Source organism: Chrysoperla carnea, chromosome 1, assembly GCF_905475395.1.
Source record: "Chrysoperla carnea chromosome 1, inChrCarn1.1, whole genome shotgun sequence".
Lineage (NCBI taxonomy): Eukaryota > Metazoa > Arthropoda > Insecta > Neuroptera > Chrysopidae > Chrysoperla > Chrysoperla carnea.
In genome coordinates, this window is record NC_058337.1 from 59,565,249 (window position 1) to 59,581,196 (window position 15,948).

At 29.1% G+C, this 15,948-nt stretch overlaps 1 protein-coding gene across 2 annotated transcripts in view; it reads right to left on the reverse strand.

The window, feature by feature from the left end:
- LOC123290904 overlaps positions 1-15,948 on the reverse strand; it is a 478,701-nt gene that overhangs the window by 153,601 nt on the left and 309,152 nt on the right. The gene's annotated exons all lie outside the window — the stretch shown is intronic.

Genomic DNA, 15,948 nt, shown 5'->3' on the forward strand with positions numbered 1-15,948 from the left:
TTAATACTAAACATTAAGTTTTTGTGTAATATTATAACGTTTCAAAGCTAAACGAATGAAGCGACAACATATTATATACAGAAGTATAAACTCAACATCATAAGGTCAATGATTTCTTATGTGTCTTTATACTGAAAATAGTTGTACATTTTTATTGTCGTTTTATTCAGTTTTTTTTTGTGCACAACGTTTATTTTGCTAATTAAAACCATCCGCGTGAATTATATGTAGATTGCAACATCTTACATCCGATTGACCTAAAGGCAAAAAAACACATTTAGTTTTTGCTCTCTGCATGTCGTAAAATATTTTTAATGCTTTGCATGTACGATTGTATGCACAGACGCGGAATTTGTTCACTTCAGTTTATTGAATACATTAAAAGTTTTTATTTTTTGGACTGTCTGGATATTTTGCACTGGATACTTCAGGATATGAATGTAAAAAATGTGATATCCTTAGAAGCAATTCACATGGTGAAAACTTGACCTCTACACATGCTAGTGCAACCAAAAGTTTTAGACAAAACATTTGTTTATTTAATAAAAATATTTTCAATGCAATCTGATCAACTAAAATGTTCAAAAAATCCTAAAGCAATAAATTATACTTAGGTATATATTGTGTTGAAGAGATATAGACAATGCTAAGCTTTATAACATTCAATTTAATATTAATTTGCATTTTTCAGGAATTTTACAAAACCGTTCTTTCTTAGTTTTTTAAAATCATACTTAATAATTAGAAATGATCGCTCTAGCTAATCAGTTATATGTCTTACCGTGACCTCTACTGTTCCAAAATTTCGTTATAGTCTTATATACAGAATAAGAACATAAAAGGGCTTTTAAAAAGTTAATAATGCTGGTTTTTGGCAAAATATTTATTTGCTAAACATATTTATAAAAAACATTTTTTTGATGCTAAGAAAAAACTGCGAAGCTTGGAATAGTCTTAGAATTAAGCAATTTGTTAAGCAATGTTTTGTGTTTTTGACCAACATTTGCTTAACCTGTGTGCATTGAGTTCTATTAAATGAATTTCCAAAATAGTTTGAAAAATAATATATAAACTTTTTATACCATGTATATATGAAATATACATAGTATATTAAGTTTAGTCCCAAGTCTGTAACGCTTAAAAATATTGATGCTACGAACAAAATTTTGATAGGTATAGGTGTTCATGGTTCATTTAATTAGTCCATTTTCGTTTGTCCGTCTGTGAACACGTTAATTCAAAACCGAAAAAAGATATTAAGCTGAAATATTTTACAGGACGTAAAAAGTGAGGTCGAGTTCGTAAGTGAGCAACATAGGTCAATTGGGTCTTGGGAACGTAGGACCCATCTTGTAAACCATTAGAGATAGAACAAAATTAAAAATGTTCCTTATCAAAAAATAAACAACTTTTGTTTGAAACATTTTTTTAAACATCACTGTTTACTCACGAGGGCACACATTAGATGCAAATTTTATAGTATGTATTAATATGAGATTATCAGTTATATATGTGTGACACGTATAGGTATAATGGGATAGAGTAAACAACACTGTCTATACATGGTATTTCAACAATGAACTCAGTCAATTGTTCGTTTTCACTTGTTTTATTCTATATTGTAATACAAATGTGAATAAACTTAATTCGAAAACTAAATTAGGTTTCCTGTTTCATTTTTTAAACTATACATCAAATAATAACAAAAATTAGTCTACCAATAATACCGTTTTTATAGTGATTTCCGTTTGTTTTAGTTACCTAATTGAAAAATAAAATTGTAAATAAAAAATTATTATTTTTATATTTTTAATAATAATTCAAACAACAGTTTTTTGACCTTTTTGATATATTGACATCAACTTTACTATACACACAGGTACAGTAAAACCGCCATCATATTTATAAATATAAATATATGTTATACAATACATGCATATATAATATGTTTACATTCTACAGAATAGATGAACATATTATGTTTGTATGGCCATAATTAGGGCCAGGATTTATTTGTAAGTAAAATAACCTCAGGTTTTAAGAAAGAGTTCTCTATACAACTGGGCAATGAGTTGATAATCTTTATCCGAGTGAAGATTACCAGATTCTTACCAACTTGTATAAAGCCCTAGAGCTTTAATGATATCATTCAGATTCCGTCAGGATTTACCGATTTTCAAATTTAGAATTTTGTAACTTAGTAAGTGGTAACTGCTAAGTTAAAAACAGCTGGTAATTGGCAGGTTAAAACTATCAAGTCATTAACAACACAAACAAATAAATAATTACTGGATAGCTTTATTATAATAGAAATATGATTACCATAAGTTTCTTTTGCTTTGAAAGATGGTTAGGTTAGTTTAGGTTAGGTTATAATTGCTGTCCTCGAACGACACACTTAGGCTATTCGTACCGTGCGTGAGATTTATTGGTTTCCATGGTAACGATACACTACTTTAATTATAGAATTGTATGGATGCATATATAATTGCATGGATTGCATATATAATTGTATGGATTGCTTTATAACTTACATTAAAAATTTAATATTATTGTCTCATAAGTTTAAATAAATATTTGTGCAATTTGATTTCTTATTAAGTTTAATTAATTTTCTAATTCATGTAAGAACTGCAAATAAGTCATAATAGCGTCCTTTATCGTCACTGTAAGCGCTTGCTTCGATTTTATTGTCCCTACCATGACTGCGCACACAACGAATAGAGCCCATTTTGATATCATATATGTGTTTTACCACCTTTCCGCTGATAATTTCATTTATCAGCTTCTCAATTTCAGAGACTGAGTGCACCTACTTCATGCATATACCATGCACTACACCAGCCCATCACAATTATTAATTAAATTAATCTAGATGCGACGGCGGAAGTCGAACCCGCTACCCTAAGCATAATAGGGCGATCTTTGAAAGAGACCTAAAAAGAAAAATGCAAGCGAATCCAGGCTTCAATAACTATTAAATGTAGATTCATAAATAAACCTATAATGATCTTTTATATTACACCGCTAGTTACTCGTAAAATAATAGACTTCTTCCATCAGTTGCAAGAGGGCACTTCAATGAAATTATTGTTATGAATTTTAGACCATGTAATACTTTCTGAATTTTATGTAGTAGGTATTAAGTGTTTGTTACACTAAATCTGAAATTTTAAAAAAATGCCTTAGAACTCTATATATATTTTGTTTTCCAAATACTACAAAGAATATATTTTTATTATTTCCGAAATTTATTCAATATATACAGCAAATGGAGGATATCGAGGTATAGATTCGTATTTAGCCATCCCTTAAATTCATTTCGATTATTGTTTTAGTTTTAAAGTTTTTTACCATGCGAGCTGGTCGGGTGACGATTGGTCAGTTAATTATAATTTCATTATTTAATTTTAGAAATAAACTCAAGGGATATTAATTTTAAATAACGGTTTGTAATTAAAAAGGACACTTAACAATAATTAAAATTTTAACTAAGTAATTATTTTTGGCACGAAAGAAATTATATTGTTTACTAATGAACATGTATCGATAAGGATCTCTTTTAGGGAAGGACATCTAGTCACATTATTATTTTTATTCATTAATGCGTGCCAATAATCAACTTTTTATTAAAATCAAAATTCCATGTGTTTTCTCTTCTGTGTATTGTTCTTTTGTTGTTTATTTACACATGCATTTTTCATATAAAAAATGTCAATATGGTGCATGCCAACTCCGATGCATGTGGAATAGAAAATTTACTCTGTTGATAATTTTCTCAGTTGGTGATAAAAGTTTCTATCGAATATTTTTTTATAGATACATTTTCCTTTAAGTGACAAGTCTGTCATATTTTCCTTAATATGACAGACACACTTTAATGATAAAACCGTGTACATGAATAACTCGTGGTCATTATGATGCAGCATGTTGAGTAATACATGTGCCAAATAATAAATATGATTCTGGAGTGTGTTGTTTTAATTAAATGTCCGAAAGATTTAAAATAAAATTAAACTATCAAATAGAATATGAAAGAAATTCTTAGACAATGGTAATAGGGTTAAGTTAGGCTAGATTACAGTGGCTGTCTTGGAGTAAGACATTTTTAGGCCATATGATTCGTTGTAGTACCGAAAAGAGGGATGGGCCATCCCCGCCTCTACTCCATGAACCACTCGAGTCCTTTTAGAAATTATGTTCTTTATCCCACGATATCGTTTTGATTTTTTTGCTGGCTGAGGGGTAAAACCAAGAAAAGTGCAACAGAAAAAAAACGACACAAAAAACCGACTATTTCCATCAACGTTTCTTAGGAAACTAAAACTTTTTCAATCGATTCAGCTTGCCATGAATTTAGAGAAAATGCAAGAATATTTTGTCAATTTGTATTTTTGGTTAAAATTGTATCGTTTAAAAAAATTGAAGTGAAATCGCTTTTGAATTTCGGCCGTTGAGTATTAGTTTAACGCAATTTGTTGTTCATATTCTTTACTGATAGACGTCGCCCTATTAGCTCAGTTGGTTAAGGCGTAACCAATTCCGTCCGCGGTATGCTTAGGGTAGCGGATTTGATTCCCGCCGTCGCAAAAAATATTAATTTAATTAATAGCTGTGATGGGCTGGTGTAGTGTATGGTATATGCATGAAGGAGGTGCACTCAGCGTCTGAAATTGAGGAGCTGATAAACGAAATTATCAGCGGAAAGGTGGCAAAAAACATATATGGTATCACAATGGGCTCTATAGCCTCCTTTGTGGACAGCAAATATAACCTTACCTGACCTACTAATAGACCGTCAACTCATACTCGACACTCGAGATACAATTAGAAACATATTTTTATTTATTATAAATTATCTTTATCAATAATCAAAAAGGCAGGCAAAATGAATCGTAGAAATTTTGCTTTATTTTAGGCTTACGATATACAAAGGTATAAAACACTGCAACGATGGTTCACCTTAAACCATTGCAAAAAATAAGAAGCAAGGTTCATCATCTTGTTAATATGCGCCACCAGCATACATCAACAGAGTAATATGTATGCCTACTTTTTTTTGTATGCCAATGACTTTTTGATCATTACCGTGTATATTGTATGTGTTCCGAGTTTGTTATTTATTTTTTTTCGCTTGTATATTATTCCACAAGGTTTGTTGGCTTTTATATTATTAAATCGATAATTTGTTAGTATCTCTTTTACCTGGTTGTTGATTTAATAATAGCTGAGGTGTTGTATCAATACCTATTATCAAACTCATCAATATTACCTTCATCGATGTGGCGATGTCCGCGCTTCTATCGATATGCGTGTTAGGTATAAATAAGTATACCTGTACTATATTTAATATGTAACAATCAGTGTAAGCTATTATAAAAGATTTTTGCACCTTGTGGTTGAGCAGAGTTGATCATCCGATTCCATGGTCAAACACATCTTAAGAGGTCATCAAACATTGTTTTATACGCAGCATATAGTGGTGGTTTGTGGTTTGCACTATTGTGATAAATGATTTTATTATTTTCTTATAAAATCCTTCAAAATCATTTTTTTTCATGGTTTATTTCGTAGTTCATGGCCTGTTGTTTTAGAGCAAATACAAACAAGCCTACTTCCGTTATCTCAATGCAATTATTTTGTTTTTAAAATTAGAAAGATATTGAGCTTGAATAAATCAAAAAATTCAATTAGTTCTTCACCAGTCATCAAAGATGTCCCGACTTGACATACTATCAAGTTAACAACATTACTCATGGAAGCTAAAGCCGTTCAGGGGGGTGCGTTTTCCCATAAATCGATTTTGATAATTATTGCAAAATCAGATTTTCTGTAAGATCTAGAGTAGGTACTATTTTTTCAAGGTACAAATATCACAAAAACATTATTAGCAGATATTTTGAGATTTATTAACAGATTGTTCCTTAAGGTATTAAGGAAGTATTTAATACGCCTTCTGTATAAATTTCAAGTCGATTCTCTGTACGGTTTACGATAAATTAATTATTAAAAACAGTTCTTTTTACAGGGTGGTATATGAAGAAGCCGTAACAAATGTTGGTTTTTTAGTCAATAAGTGCTTTTAAAAACGTCTCACCATTATCTGTGCATAAAAATGAAAAACTATTTTTGGCAAAAACACATAGTTAATTTCTCCTAAACTGTACAGAGAATTGATATGAATTTTTCACAAAAGACGTATTAAACGATTATTAATTGATAAATAAAATTTCAAATCTTTGGTATCTGTTTCAGTTTACAGTATCAAAAAACCTAAAAGAGTTGAAATGAAAATGATAAAAATTCAAAAATTTATTTATCGATAAATCATCCTCTTCTGTGAAAAATTCATATCGATTATCTGTACAGTTTATGAGGAATGTGCCTTTTTTTTGTTAAAAATCTTACTTTGATAGTTCATTTCACCCAAACTGTGTAGAGAATCGATTTGCTTTTTTCACAAAAGACCGATAAATTTAAAATATTTTGGATCGTTTTCATTTTTTCGGTATCGAAATACTTTACAACCTCGCCTAGTAAGTAATGTTGTTGAATTGAAACCTAGTGAATTGATGGCCTTCTCAAAAAGAAAAATTACTATGGGTATTCCTTTCCTGGTCATTGTTTCTAATATGAAATATATTGTTCAAAAATGGTTGCCTAGCACATGTGTTCACAGAATCACGTGGCAACGCCTCGGGTGGCATAAAGTTCATAATCCATACCAACAATAAGATATTTTTATTTAAATCAGATAAAAATATAAATAAATAAATAAATAATGATCAATAATTACAAGGTTATGGTAATATAAATTAAATATTAATAATAATTTTAATAATTTTATTCAATAATTATCATAATAATAAAGTAGCAATGTGTGAAAAGATATAAATTTATTGCATCGTTGAAATGTACTTCCATTTTGATGTTTATTTAAGAGTTCAAACAATTTATGCGCTTTTTTGTCAATTTTTTATAGTTTATTTTTTATATTCAATAAATTCTAGCGTAAATAATAGGTATCAATAAATAGATTTGTTTTCAAACTGAAATATTAATACGTTATGTTAACTAGTAAAATCTGTTCATGTGTTTACATCATTTTCATCCTTATGACTAGAAGAGAAACATTTTTGAGCCCAGCAAAAATAATATGTTAATGTTTTTCATGCAATTCAGTAATTGGTCGCAAATTTTAGCACTGATAAACTGTATCTGGTATTGTCTGAACAATTAACACGCTTAGGATGCAAACTTGAATGTTAAATGATAACACTGTAATTTGTATTATAACAATAATTATAATGCCCAGATTGGTCAATGTTGATTATTTATTAACTGCTGTATATTTGTTGGATGTAGAACAGATAATATACACTTTGGGTAGCAAATTAATGAGCTTCATACCACAAACATTAATTCCCATTTATTAAAAAGCAACCCATACAAAATTTCTGTATCACGACAGAACTTTTTTGCAGACACTTATCGTTTATGGAAAATCTGAATTGACGTTAATATTATAAAATGTAACTATTTCAACTGAAGTGAATAGATACTCAAATTGTGTCACTGATCTTAAGAAAAAAATTTCAAGCTAAATTTGCTTGCGTTCATAAAATATACCTTTTTCAGTTTTATTCCGTCCGTTATTCCAAATTAGATTAGGCAAGCTACGTCATCTGTAAACATTCACAACATAAGAGAAATTCGTAAAGATGGATGCAATTTTGGTGAAATCATGAATTGACATAAAAACGATCAAACATCTTATTTTAATGATAAACAAAAGCGAAAATTATATTATTCCAGAAATCCATACATAAATATCCGAATTTATTCCAGACATATAATATAACTAAAAAGAAAGATATTCACTATTTATTTTTAACGGTGTCATAAACCCATTAAATTAAATGTTTTATTAGAATAATAATTTCATTTCTGTTTGTTTTTGGACAATAAACAATGATGACTTGGTGAAAATTTGATAGACTTTGTTGTGTGAGTGTTCCTTAAACGGACAAAGATCTTATTGCAATAAAACTATATAACAAAACTAGTTTTTTTTCAGTAAATTCGTAGAAAAGTGTCTCTTAAAATTAACAGACAATATTTTGGATGAATGCCATAACCTTGTTTTAACTGTTTTTTAATGTGGTAAATTTTATTTTAGATACATACACGGATCGATACACAAAATGGAAAACTTTTATAGAAAAATTAAAAATCGAGTTTCATTTTTATCTTGAATTCAACTCAACCGAAAATACTAAACACAAAATCCTATAATGATTATCAAAGTAAGTAAGAAAAACCATGCGGAAATTTGACAATGAATTTTGTAAATGAAGTAGATGATAATGCAGTAAAACTGTTTTGATAATTTGGGAAGAAAAAGAGGTAAGTATCTTTAATATCTATTAAAAAAAAACGGAAATTATTATAAAAGGTATTTTACTAAGAATTTGCACGGTGCTTAATTAATCTATCTTGAGAAATAACTTCCACACAAAGGTGGATGTTTTTCATTATCTATTCAACCTATATAGATTTTTAACAAGAATATTGGTGATCTACGTTAAGGGTAGTGATCAAAGTCTCTTGAGTAGCAAAATTTTTCAGTTTATATTATTTTATCCAACCAAGTACCCCAATGCTTTCAAGCATTGGGGTACCTTGTTCTTGGCCGCGATTTAATTGTCAAATTTCGCGTTTGTTGTTGATTTCTTAACTTTTCAGTTTAACAAAATGTAGCTGAAGACTCCAAGAATATAATCAATGTTGATCGTCACTAAATTTGTAAATTTGGATAATGGTGCAGCAAGGTCTATGATGTAAAACAGTGTAACTCATATTACATGTGGTAATGTTTTGAAGACAAAGAGTTCATCTTAATGGAAAACTCTTATACTGTTTTCTTACTTTTAGTTTAAAGGTGAGCAAAGCATGGGGTTCAAAAAAAGACTGTTCCTAAACTGTAAGAGCTTTTTTGTAACAATAAATGTGTGATCAGAATGTAGATCTTACATAATTGCAGGTCATCTTCTAAAATCCAAATTTATAAAATTAGCTACATAATTCCTTAAAACAACAAGTTAAAATAAATGTAAAAAAAAAGGAAATAGTTATTTCTTCTATATTCTTTTGGCTTTGCTGTAATAACAACTAATTTCAGTTCGTTTTACCAATGCTTACATCTTTGGTTTATAGTTACTCATTTTCGTTGCCACTGACAATACATATGTTAGAACGGGGAACACTTTTACACACATATGTGTATGAAAAGATACATTTACAAATGTATTTATTTATATACTTCATAATGATAAAAATATCTTTCACATAAAAGCGATATATCGTTGCTACTCTGTAACGGTCTTTTTTTACGAACAATTAATTTAATAATATTGCACAAGGTTTTTTTGTGTCTAGAAATAAATACAAAATGTGTTAGAAATAATCTTAGGAAATGAGAAAATATCATTAAAGTTTGATGATTTTGATGTAGATAAAATTTGACGGATTATTTTATGCATCTCATTTCGATTATAATTTACTGTTCAAGTAAATTGTTCTTGATTTCATATAATGTGTTTTCTTTAAAATTATTTATTTGGCAATTGATCAGTCATACGATCAAAATTATCGAACGGCTTCTATGAAGATATTGATTGTTACGTTATTTGTAACGAAAGTAAGCGAATTATTCCGTACACAGCTGTGTCAGAAAGAATTATGTAATAATGGTGGCCTCTCGTATTTTAGTGTTTTTTGCCGGTACACCTGGTTTGGGAACCTTTTCTGGCAAAGTGTAACAGTTATTAAGATTCCCACAGACAACTATAGGTGGATTTAAATATTTGCGCCAAAGTGTGGTCATACGATTTACCGGAGCACATGTAGGCTTTGAGTTACTAATTTTGTATTTTATGAAACAGAACACTGAAAGCTTATAAACTATGTTCCTTATCGCAGGATATTTGTTTGGTAGTTAAAACCAAAAAAAAAAAAAATGCAACTAATAGGGCTTTGAGCAGCTTGAAAAAGATAAAATATATTTAACATTCTCAGGTTGAATAGTTTTTTGACAACTGTCTGAAACAAAAGCAAATCGATGAAAAGGTCTATACCAAAAACCGACATCTAGGTTACCAAGGAAACTTAAAACTTTTTCAATCGATTCAGGTTTCCAGAAGTTAAACAAAACAAAGATAATTTAAAGTACAATCCAATTTTTATGTTATGTCATAATAAATATCCTAATCAAACCAAACGTAATGTACTCACATATCGGGTTGACTACTAAATCACAAGCATGTCTTTTTTAAACTAATACTACAATTATTTTATGCAGTGAAAACTAAAAGTAGCTATAAAATTAAATTATTTAAAGAATCAAACAAGTATTTGACTTCTAAAATTATTACCTTAAATTTTCAGAAAAATATCTTGTAAATAAAAAAAGTAAGCTCTTCTTTTATAATGTACCAGGGAACGAAAAGAATGTAGTTCCTACCGGGTGCTCACGACACCTTTCGATTTAGATTTTTTCTGGGTTAAACTACAAAGGCGACGTGTAATGAAGACTTTAATTTGTTCTAAATTTTAACTAAATGCACTTGACATAACGTCTTTAGGCTACGAAATTTTATGTAACAATTTTAAAATTCGGTAGAAAAATCTTGATGGATGATGTAACAATTTATAATTGAAGTTTTTGAATTATTGATGTTAATTGAATGAATATGACCCCATAAATTACTATGGTAGTATGTAAATATTGCCGCGTCAGTATTGTATAGTTAAATGTACTTCGCTCTTTAATTGAGTTTTTTTTTATTATCTTGCAACAGACTGCCCCTCATTAAAAGTACGAAGTTAAATATTATCCCTCTCATTAAAACTAAAGATGACAAAAATTAAAAAAATTCCATATTTGTTGTCTATTCATTGTCTGTCTGACATTAGTTTCAAATGTATAATAACAGTTTACTTCAGTTCATTTACCATCAAAATGAATTCGCATTTTCAATATTGCAACATTCAAAGTAGATTGGACTTGGAACGAAATATAAGTATTCCATTTGTTTTTTGACAATAGTGATGAACTTTTGTACTTTTTGAGAGGCTAAAAACTAAATATTTATTAACAATACCAATACTAAGATTCATAATACACATAGGTTAGGTTAGGCTAGGCTATTGGCTGTGCACGAAGAACATACTTAGGCTATAGAGCCCATTGTGATAACAGATATGTGTTTTACCACCTTTTCCTCTGATAATTTCATTTATCAGCTCCTCAATTTCATAGGCTGAGTGTACCTCCTACATACATATACCATGCACTACACCAGCCCATCACAACTATTAATTAAATTAATTTTTGTTGCGACGGCGGGTTCCGAACCCACAACCCTGAGCATACCGCGGACGGAATTGGTAACGCCCTAACCAACTGAGCTACCAAGGGCGGTTGGTTGGCGGCAGGTATCTCTTTAACTGTAAATATTAAAGGCAGATATATGGCAATTTCAAAAGTATCAAATAACTAACAAATTATTGCTTTGTAGTATAAAAAGACTGAATCCATTACTATCGTTCAGCCAAATCTTTTCAAATGCTAAACAAAAAAATTTTTTTATCTGCTGATTTTTTACTTAGTTTATGACAAGTCAAATTAATATATTTATAGTGCCTAACTGAAAATCGGTCTTATTAATCTAGATATTCAGTAATGAGATGAAGGTTGAGAAATCTTAAAATCTATTTTAGAAGTTCTTTAGATTTTCTAATTATTCAGACTCCTTTGAAAATAAATCAAGAAAATGTTCACAGATTTACTCATGCAGCTGTTTCCCATTATAATAAATTTCTTTGTGTTTTAAAAGCAATAAATTTTCAATTTTGAATCCACTTATTTTACACATTACCTTTTGTTATATATTAAAAAATAAATTTTTTTAATTTAAATTGTTAATCAAAAATACATATTAATTCACAGAAATAAAAATAAAATTGAAAATGTTTTTAGGTGTTTGACTTTTCTAATTTATATAAAAACTTATATTTTTAATTCAACACATTATTATTTCACACAAATAAAAAATTTATTTATTGTAGCATTGACCTATGGCCATCGAACTAGCCAGAAGGGAATACAATACAGAAGTTTATTAAAAGGCAATTCGCCAAAGTACAAAACGTGAGGGAATAATGAACTTTGTAATGAAGATGAGTGGAGTGACTATTGTTAAACATTATTTTTTTGGTGATGTATTTTAAATTAACTTTTGTAAATTTAATTTGTCATACTTAATAAATTATTAATTTTAAAAAATATAATAGAATTTCCTGTTTGCATTATTCATTGAACATGATCAACTTATTTTTAAGGTCATTTTAGATCAAATAACGGTGAAATAATTTCGAGAAATTCACCGAACATCCATGTTTATAGTTGGGTAAGATTTAGAATTAAGGATACAATGTATCTCGATTCATTGTGTAGTTTCTTTGTACCCATGGCTCTCTTTGAGATAGCAACTGTATGAAGGAAAAGTTTAGTTACTAGAAAGAAAGCAACGTAGAGAATGATTATCCATGAGTAATATTCTTGTACCATGAATCACACATTTTATACCATGGAGCACACATTGGAATCAATGGATGATTAACATTTATATTTCCAGAAAAACATTCTTGAGAAATAACATAATTGTAAATTTTGACGGATTCCTGAGACTTAACTATCCTCTATTTATTGCTACATTGACCGGCGATAATATTAGTGGGATGGGCAAGTTTGCATATTTAATATAATGAATGCAAGTTGTTACAACACTAGTGACACACTTTGCGTAAAAGATAAGGTTATAGCCGCACACTCAAACCATATAGTCCATTGTGTTATATAAGGAGGAACTATAAAAAATTCTTGGCCAAATTTTTGGACCTGATCAAGAACAGAATGATTATGCTTAGCAAATATTTCAGAGAATATTTCAGCCTCAATATTTGCAAATGGAAATTAAGCAAAACAAATATTAGGCCTTTTACTTCGTCTATCAATAACATATTAAAGATGGAATGGCATCAGTTTAAAATATAAACAGAAATTGTAATTAATTGGAGGCAATAAAAAAGTCTCACATTCTAGAAAATGTTACAATAAAATACCCACAGTTTTGGTACTAAATTACGCGATAATTAGCGCATATAGACGTTATTTCGAATAATAACAAGTTTGAATCGATAATTTAGTAAATCGTTTAAGACAATCAATAATCATTCTAAAAATAACTTTGATTTGTTATTTTGTTCTCAAATTAGAACTTACAAAATTTATCTTAAATATCTACAGGATGGTACCTATGCCAAAAAGAAACAGAAAAATTGGCTTTTGCTAGTTGGCTTTACAGAAAATGTGAACATTTGAATTTGCATTGATCAATAATAATTTCAGAATTGAATAGTTTTCTTTTTCTTTAAATTCAGGTGCAGAAGCCTCCATGATAATTCACGTCCAGAGGAATATCCTTTCTGAGGTCTGCTCTTTAGTTATATTACCTTTGACTACAGCTTAATTGTTAAAAAATTCCAAAAGAAAATTCCAAATTCGCTTCATTGCCATCCTATATTTTTTTATTTATAAATACGCATTTCTACTAATTTGGTAATACTTTAAATGAACCGTTTGAATTAGGTAATCGTAATTGTTCTACCGAAAGATGTTTTTTATCATTAATTCGGTGACTGTTTCATCAAACAACAGCTTAAATGATCCTGGAACTAATGCAAAAAAGCATCATACGATATTTGAGATATCACAGACACACATTTTCTGCGTCAAACTATCTCTAAAGTTGTTTAAAATGATGACCTTATAAATGAAATGAATCGCCAAATGGCCGTAGCAAAGAAGTTATGAAACGTTTACAAAAATACTACTCTTACGGTAATCCAATCTCATAACTTTTGTATGAGTACCATCCGGTATATTTATTGTTATAATAATATTTTCTTTCAATTATTTCTTCTTCATGTCTTTATGTATCTAAAAATATAAATCTTTTAAAATTTATTATTATTCATCAAAAATTAAAATGTTAAAATGTTTTGAAAACAATAACTCTCAAATGTATTTTTGATAAAATAAACATTTCTCTTTATTAAAAGGTTCAAATATGCTAGATCGTACCGTAAACGAGACGGTAATTGAACAAAAAATCGAGTATCACATACTTTTCCAGAATCGTTAGAAATTCAAAAGCCTTGGCTTGGGATTATGATAGTAGAGGTTGGTGAAAAAATAATTATACAGAATTTATGTAAATTTACTTGATGCACATAAAAATCTACGAACCTTTTGACTCCATAAAACGAGAAAAGAACGATAGCAGGAATAGTAGGCCCCCAAAACTTCTGTTAATTCGATAATGGTAGTGCTCAACAAAACTAGGATAATTAAATATCTGTCAGTTTCAGCCAATATTCCTCTATGGGATGCAACACAGCTTTTTAATTTTTGACTACAAAATGTCGAAACATAATAAATTTAGATGGTGCTTTGTAATATGACATGAAACGAGCACAAATACGTATCAATTGTGGCGTTAATTACTCCTAAATATCGTGGTGACCATTATACTCTACTAGGTACTGCATTTCCGCTATCATTCACATGAATAAATTTTTTTTCTTTAAACCATCCATCCAATAACTGCCCCTTGCTACCAAAGTTAAATATTAGAAGATTTATGTACTTGGTACTGCATTTCCGCTATCATTCACATGAATAAATTTTTTTTCTTTAAACCATCCATCCAATAACTGCCCCTTGCTACCAAAGTTAAATATTAGAAGATTTATGTACTTGGTACTGCATTTCCGCTATCATTCACATGAATAAATTTTTTTTCTTTAAACCATCCATCCAATAACTGCCCCTTGCTACCAAAGTTAAATATTAGAAGATTTATGTTCTAGACCAATAAATTTATCGTCGTCGGTACTCCTGGCACGGTCTAACATATTTTAACCTTAATTATACATAAATATGTTAAAACACAAAGAGTTTGAGAATAATAATAATTTAAATTTTATAAATAGAATCATTGTACACCATGAACTTAACCTTTTTTAATTTATAAGTGTTGTATTTATAATTTGATCATCATCACATTTTACAATAGGAACTAAATAAATAATGAATGAAATATGAAAATTTAAATAATAAACGTAATATAGATAAGAGGTTATCAGATATATCATAGGTAATCTGCGCCAAAAATATTCACAAAAGCCTTGATTCCAACGATGTATATAGGAATTACATAGTTTTTTGATTTTGTTAAAGGTTCAAGTACATTGGGTGGCGCTAAGTTTCAATGGCTGTACGGATGAATATCTACACACATTATGTTTGCTTAATGCTGGCAAATTTTTGAATAATAGGAAATTAAGATATATGCAGATAGTGAAAGCAGCAAGTAGAAACAATAACTGTTTACAAAAGGCATACTTTTTACGAAATGCCTAGATTAAATTAAACGAGTACCACATATACAAGGTGTTTTATATCTGACTTCAAAACTCTCAACTTTCTAAATAAGCTTATAAAGAAGAATGAAAAAGCTCTATACCAAATTCCGATCTGAAGCTTTTTTTACCGAGATAATTAACCAAACCAATTATTATTTTTTTTTTATATATTTTTATACTGTGACAAATGAGCACTTAGAAATAGAAGCATATCTTTAACGTAGTATTTAATTATAATATCATATTTTTTTAAATTATTTTTAAACCTAAAATAGTAACCTGTGAGAATTATTGCATGCCATGGTAATTACTGGGTGAGGCTTAATAAAAATTTAAAAAGATACATAATTTGATAATTAAATACAACGATAATAACAGCAATTTTTGTTGTATTATTGA